Raw genomic sequence first — 7075 nt, forward strand, 5'->3', positions numbered from 1 at the left:
TATGTTTGTCCCATGGGAAGTGGCACTATCAGAAGTTGTGGCCTATTTGGTGGAAGTGCATCACTATGTAGGTGGGCTTTGAGGCCTCCTGTGCTCAAGCTCTACCCAGTTTTGAAGACTGCCATCAGGGAAAGAAGTAGAATCCTCAGCATTTTCTCCAGCACCATGCATACTTGCAGGCTGCCATGCTTCAGGCCATGATGATAATGAACTGAAATTCTGAAACTGTAAGCTAGCCCAAGTTAAATGTTTGCCATTATAAGAGTTCCTTTGGTTATGGTATTTCTCCATAGCAATAGAACCCTGATTAACACAGTTGTTACCAGAGATCGAGATATTGTGATAGGACTGATCATTTTTTTTCCTTTCTTTTTTTTTTTTTTTGGAGGAATGTGGATTTTGTGAATTTGGAAAGAAGTAGAATGCTTTAATTAGAGCTTTATGAACCATTACAGTAGAAACCTGGAAAACCTTGCTGCTGTGGGTAATTTGAATGGTGGGGCCTTCGTTCAAGAGGTTTCAGAGGACAACATTTTAGTAAGTTGCCTAGAGATCATTGTTGTGATATTTGGGTGAAGAAAGTGGTTCTTTTTGTGCTTGTTCAAAGCATTTGTTTAAAACTAAGGTAAATAATTCAAATTAATTGCACTGACAAAGGATTTCTTGTCTTATGGTTAACTTTTATGAGGAGCATTTTGATCAATTGTAGCAAACTTAGAATGGAAATAAATACAAGGTATGGTTTAAGTAATAGAGGGGCATGAGGAAGTAGAATAAAGCTAAATCCTGTGTTCAAGGAAATAAACGGGTTGGATTAAGGGGATGGTGGCCTCAGGGTGAACTCCATCTAGCTATGTTTATTGTTTACTCATTTGCAGTTGAATGAGGTATAGTAACTATGTTAGGCATATTAGGCACTGTTATGACCTGGTTATTGTTTTCATTTGGACATAAGGAGATAAGATTGATTGTCAAATTGACAAGGAATGGATTGTGATGTTTATTCTTAATTGTCTATTTGACTGTATCAGGAACAAACTACAATCCAGAAATAGAGGGCATACCTGTGATCAAGACCTTGATCGTGATTTTGTGAAAAAGAATTGAAGAAAAACTCAGGTCCAGATGTGGTGATACACAGTTTTAATCCCAAGAGAGAGAGAGAGAGAGAGAGAAGGAGGAGATCTATGAATTCAAGTTTAGCCTGGTACAGAGCAAGTTCCAGGGAAAAAGATGCTTAGGTAGTGAATGTTGGAAAACAGAAAGCTGGTAATAGTATAATAGAACAAGAGGGCCATGTTCCAGCCTCAGCAAGTAGCAGAACTCAACAGTTTCTGCGATGTAGCTCTAGTTATCAACTTAAAAGAAGAAGGAGCTACAGGAACAATTGATATTGGTTAGCTGGAACTGAGAAATTAGTGGTAATTAAGAAGAGATGAAAATCACTGAGGTGAAAACCTCTGGGAAGTGTTTTCTGAATGCACAAGGAAGCTATGTTCCAGAGAGAGACACGATGGCTGCACCTGGACTTGGAAATATGCAAGAATAACCCAGGTGGTATTTGTTTTGAAGGCATAAAGGGAACATGGGGAACAGATGAGGCTTGGCATTATGAAAGGCCAAAATTGTCATTGGTGAAGGTGCAGAAGTTGATGGCCCAGAACTGAAGAAGCCATTAAAAAAAAAATTGAGATCATGAAGAGAGCCTATAAGAGGCTTTTAGTAAAGACTAATTGCAGAAGAAGACCCCAGAATATTGGAGACATCAGTGTCATGAGATGACCACCAAGACAGCAGCAGCAGTGGAGTCAAAGAGAGCTAAAGTACTACAGAGAACAGAGCTGGATAAATGGCCCAAGGGCTTTTAAAAGCAAAGATGATCAGGTAGGATCTTAATTTATGAGAACAAGAAACTTTAAAGTTGAAGTTGCCTTAGATATCCCAAGAAGTTAGCGATAGCAGAACTGTGTGATACTGAGAAAAGTTGTTAACAGGGAGTGGAATCAGCCCTAAGAAGAACCCTAACTCTGACCCTGACCCTAACCCTAAACTTAATCTAACCCTAACCTGACCCTGACCCTGATCTTAAATCCTAATCCTAACCCAATATAATTCTTCCAACAAGGCCACATCATTGAGTATTATAGGCTTCCATCCATAAGCTTGATCAAGCACATGATTCTATGGGGAACTTACCAGTCTATAGCATAATGCAAAATACATTTAGTCCAACTCAAAAGTCACCATAGGCCATCACAGTCTCAATATTTTAAAGTCCAAAATTCAAAGTCACTTCTGAGATTCATTTAGTTTCTTTATTGAAATCTCCTATAAAATCAAAATCAAAGAGCAGATCACAGCTGCTCCCCTGAAGATGTCACAGCCTGAAGGCCTCCCAGGAATTCCACTGTACACAGGAAAACTGGTAAGCACCCTCCTGAAGGCCCAAAGTCACCACTGGGAGCTGAGTGGACTCGGAACTAATCATCCCTCAATTTTACTCCCCTTTTGGCTGGAGCTGTCTCCCAAGGCAGACTGCCAACTAGTCAGCTACCCTGAAGACACAACAGCCTGAACGCATCCCATGAGTTCCACTGCACACAGGGTATCTGACCAACCATAAGTTTGCTTGCCTGAAGACACTACAGCCTGAAGGCATCTCAGGTGTTCAGTTGCATGCAGGACAACTGAGAAACTGGCACCACCTTCTGAAGAACTCCTGGGTACTGCTCAGCATGCAGGGCAACTGAAGGAACAGACTGAAAGCCTCACAGGAGTCCTACAGCGCACAGTGAAAACAGAAACTACAGTCCATAGGACTCCCTGGGGTGTTGCAGATAGCTCTGGGGTTATTTGTAATTTGATACTAATCCTGTTCTTCAGTGAGGGATTGTGAACAAGGAATTAGTCAGCTCTCAGGTAATTTCCTGTAAACCTTCTTCCCACCTTAATTTGTAAAATAAAGGCTAGAGCCAGTAATTGGGCGGAAAAAGGGAACATGGAGCTGAAAACAGGGAGAGAGAAGGAGGAGGAAGGGGGAGAGAGAGGGCTATGGAGGAAGAAGTGAAAGGAAAGTGGAACAGAAGCATGTNGCCTGGAGAAACTGCAAGTTCTAAGGGGTCTCATAGATGAAGAAGATGGTAGTGTAGTGGTAGATCTGCTCAATCTAGTTAAGCAGCTTGCATTCATAGTAATTGAGTTGTGTTTTCATTGCTGGGGCATATTTGGGTTGGAGATTTACTGCAATACTGGGGACAGCTACACACAGGGCAACAGCTTAATTGTTCTCAACAATCTTAAAGATGCTCAGGAGATCTGATGTATCCAAGGTTAGAAATTAGCAGCTTTTCTTCCCCTCTGAAGACTCCACAGTCCGAAATCCTGTCAGGAGGTCTGCCACAGCCAGGGCCAAAGGCCTACCAGGAGACCTGAAGAAATCCCGGGACAAAAGAGGAGGCAGGCTCCAGACAGTGACACCCAGTCCAGAAAACACCAGGGATAACCAGATGGCAAGAGGCAAGAATAAGAACATAAACAACAAAAGTCAATATACTCAGGCATAATCAGAACCCAGTTCTCCCACTATGGTAAGCCTTGAGTATACCAGTACACCTGAAAATCAAGATGCTGACCTAAAATCTTATCTCATGAAGATAATAGAGTCCTTTAAGGAGCATATAAATAACTTACTGAAAGAAATATAGAAAAACACAGGTAAACAGGTAGAAGCCAGTAAAGAAGAAACATACAGCCAGGTGTAGTGGCACACACTTTTAATCCCAGCACTTGGGAGGCAGAGGTAGGCAAATTTCTGAGTTCGAGGTCAGCCTGGCCTACAGAGTGAGTTCCAGGACAGCCAAAGCTATACAGAGAAACTCTGTCTCGAAAAACCAAAAAGAAGAAGAAGAAGGAAATATAAGTCCCTTAAATAAGTATAGGAAAACACAATCAAACAGGTGAAAGAATTGAATAAGACTGTCCAAGACCTAAAAGTAGAAGTAGAAATAACAAAGAAATAAAAAATGGAGGCAACTCTGGAAATGGAAAACCTAGGAAAGAGGTCAGGTATTACAGATGTAAGCATCACCAACAGAATACAAGAGATAGAAAAGAGAATCTCTGGTCGAAGATAACATAGAAAAGATTGACACAACAGTCTAAGAAAATTCAAAACAACAACAACAAACTCCTTACCCAAATCATTCAGGAAATCCAGGACACATTGAAATGACCAAACCTAAAAATAATAAGAATAGAAGAGAGAGATCAGCTCAAAGGGCCCTAAAACATCTTTAAGAAAATCATAGATGAAAACTTCCCCAACCTAGAGAAATAGGTGGCCATAAATATCCAGGAAGCCTATAGAACACCAAATAGATTGGACCACAAAAGAAAATCTTCTCTTCACATAATAATCAAAACAATGAATGCCCACAACAAAGAAAGAATATTAAAAGCTATAATGGAAAAGGGCCAAGTAACATATAAAGGCAGACCTATACAAATTATACCAGATTTCTCAACAGAGAACCTAAAAGCCAGAAGAGCCTGGACAGAGGTCATGAATACCCAAAGAGAACACAAATTCCAACCCAAGCTATAATATCCTGCAAAACTCTCAATCATCATAGGATGTCAAATGTGCTTGAATAATATATACATCATCAAAAGTAAGTCAGAACTTTAACAATAGTAAGGACTGGGGTGATTTCCTCTACTATGATTTTTTTTCAATTTTGGATTTTTAAAATTATTATATTCTGCATATTAGATATCTTCATGACTTCCACTATAGAGCATAATGTTAACTCACTATTAATGGAGGTATATAACAGACCAGAGAATTCAAAGGATTTTTTTTTAAGTTCAGAGACATAGGCAAGCTGAGGTTGCTTGTCACAATTTCATTTCACCTACTCAAAATTTCTGAGTTTGTGAAATTGAGAGAATTCTAAGATAAAATGGGATCCTTATAGCAAGATTTAATCTTCCAACAAGCGGCTAGTCCTGGGAAATACTGTAACAACAGCTGTTCTCATAGAATATTAGCATTTCTGCTTATGGCATCAGCTGCTTCTCAGAAGTGCAAAGAAATGCAAACACGAGAAATGATCATTTTTAACATCAACTTGAGTTTGAAAATCAGGGACATTCATCACTCTCTAAAGTACTGGATGAATATTTTTGATACATATTTTATTCCTAAAGCAATGTTTGATGCATTCATAGACTCAGAGAGCATACTCATTAGCTGTAGAAAGGTGAATCTCCATAATCTTTAACTATTCTTCATAGTATGAATATGGTCTTTGATGAGACGTGAGATAAAAATACAATACATTGCTCATCTCTAAGTCTTACCATAATTTATTTGTATACACTTGTACATAATTGATAATAAAATTTATGAAAGATAATATCTTTCATAATATTTAAGTGAATAATTTTTATTTCAAATACTAAGTATAAAGGACAATTTTGCCGTTGATCATTCTCAAAATAGGTAGATTTTTGTTTTAGACTCTACTTTTAGAATCATTCCTCTGAGTGTGTATTTTATACACATAGCCACAAATAACATTTTTAACACATCAAATATATATTAATAGAGAGAACCTTGGTGGTGTGTTCTAAGGGATGGGACCTAGAAGGGGTGGAAGGAAGGAACATAAAGGATTATGGTAAGTAATCGAATTCTATTAAGGCACCATGCTACTGCTCAGCTCCTGCCTGGAATGCCAAGGTCTGCCTGCAGCCATGGACTTGCTGGCTGGGGCAATGATGGTTGTTCTGGGAGTGCCAGCAGACAGGTGGTCTGGTTGCAGAGGTGAAAAACTGGCATTGCTGCTGCCTCTGTAGCACCTATTGGTGCTGGAGCCTAGTTCTGGTGTACATGCTGCCACCTCTGTGCTTGCTTCCCTGGCCCTGGCCTGCTGCTACCTGCAGTACCTTTCTGCTCTGAGTGGAGAGCCTGGAATTGCTGCTCAGCTGCTCAGTGTCCTGTTCTTTGTCATGGGCTTCATCATGGTCTCCTTCCTCTCTTGCTGGGGCTACATTGTAATTAATGTGGTAGCTGGATACCTGTACATCTTCATGCTAGGCATGGGGCTCATGGTGCTGGGCTTCCTCAATGGAAAATTCATCTCTCATATGGTCTACAAGTAGCTTCCAGGATCCAAAGCAGCTACAAAATGAGTGCTATCATTGACATCATAGAGGGAGGAAATGGTCTGAAAGTGGGGGCGCTGGCCCAGCTGATTCCTATGCTTTATGGGCTTCAGAATGAGTTGTTTTCTACTACTGATGTTCTTACCCAACTATCTGATGGCATCTTGACTTGGACTGCTTCTGACTCAGCTTCTGAATTCTTATTTTGGTAGTAACACACTACGGAAAACAGAGGATGTCATTGCAGAACAGTGTTAGTGGATATTCTGCCTTTTGTTTACAGATTGTTATAAGCATAGACCTCATGTTTTATGTAGTTCATCACACTCAAGTGGATAGCAGCACACATAGCTCCTATCATAGCTTGTGAGAAGGAACTGAAAAGCTCTGGTTAAAGGCAATCAACCAAATCTCAGTGGCTCTTCTATAACAAGATGACCCTCACATTTTCTAGAGGTGGAATCAATATTGTATGATTTACAAACTGTGGTTTTTGAGATCCTAGTTTGCTGGCCAGGCCTGGAGTCAATGTCCTAGAAGCAGAGACAAGTACTGTTGTATTATGGGACAAACAAAACTCACTAGTTTTTATATTGCACACTTTTCTAAAAGCAAGCGACATTTTCTGGGTCTGTAGTGGAAATGTAAATATAAATGTAAATGCAGCTTTGAATGTTCCTTGTTATACTTGAAATGATGTATAGGTGTGTACTTTAGTGGTTTTGAATTATTTTATTGCTGGGATTTATGAACAGAGAAGGAACCCACATGATCTTTTTCTGTTTAGTATCATTATTTATAAAGCCCATGAATAGCTGTGTGCATCGGTCTTAAAAGTTGAGTAAAAGCATGCAATTCTAAATGGATTATTGTTGGTTGTTCTTTGCTTAGGCAGTCTGTCCAGAAG

At 39.7% G+C, this 7075-nt stretch overlaps 1 pseudogene; it reads left to right on the forward strand.

Moving 5' to 3' along the window:
* The first annotated feature begins 5108 nt into the window (after nucleotides 1-5108).
* LOC110295878 lies at nucleotides 5109-6644 on the forward strand (annotated as a pseudogene).
* Nucleotides 6645-7075: the final 431 nt, after the last annotated feature.

The sequence above is a fragment of the Mus caroli genome, chromosome 1 (assembly GCF_900094665.2).
Source record: "Mus caroli chromosome 1, CAROLI_EIJ_v1.1, whole genome shotgun sequence".
Lineage (NCBI taxonomy): Eukaryota > Metazoa > Chordata > Mammalia > Rodentia > Muridae > Mus > Mus caroli.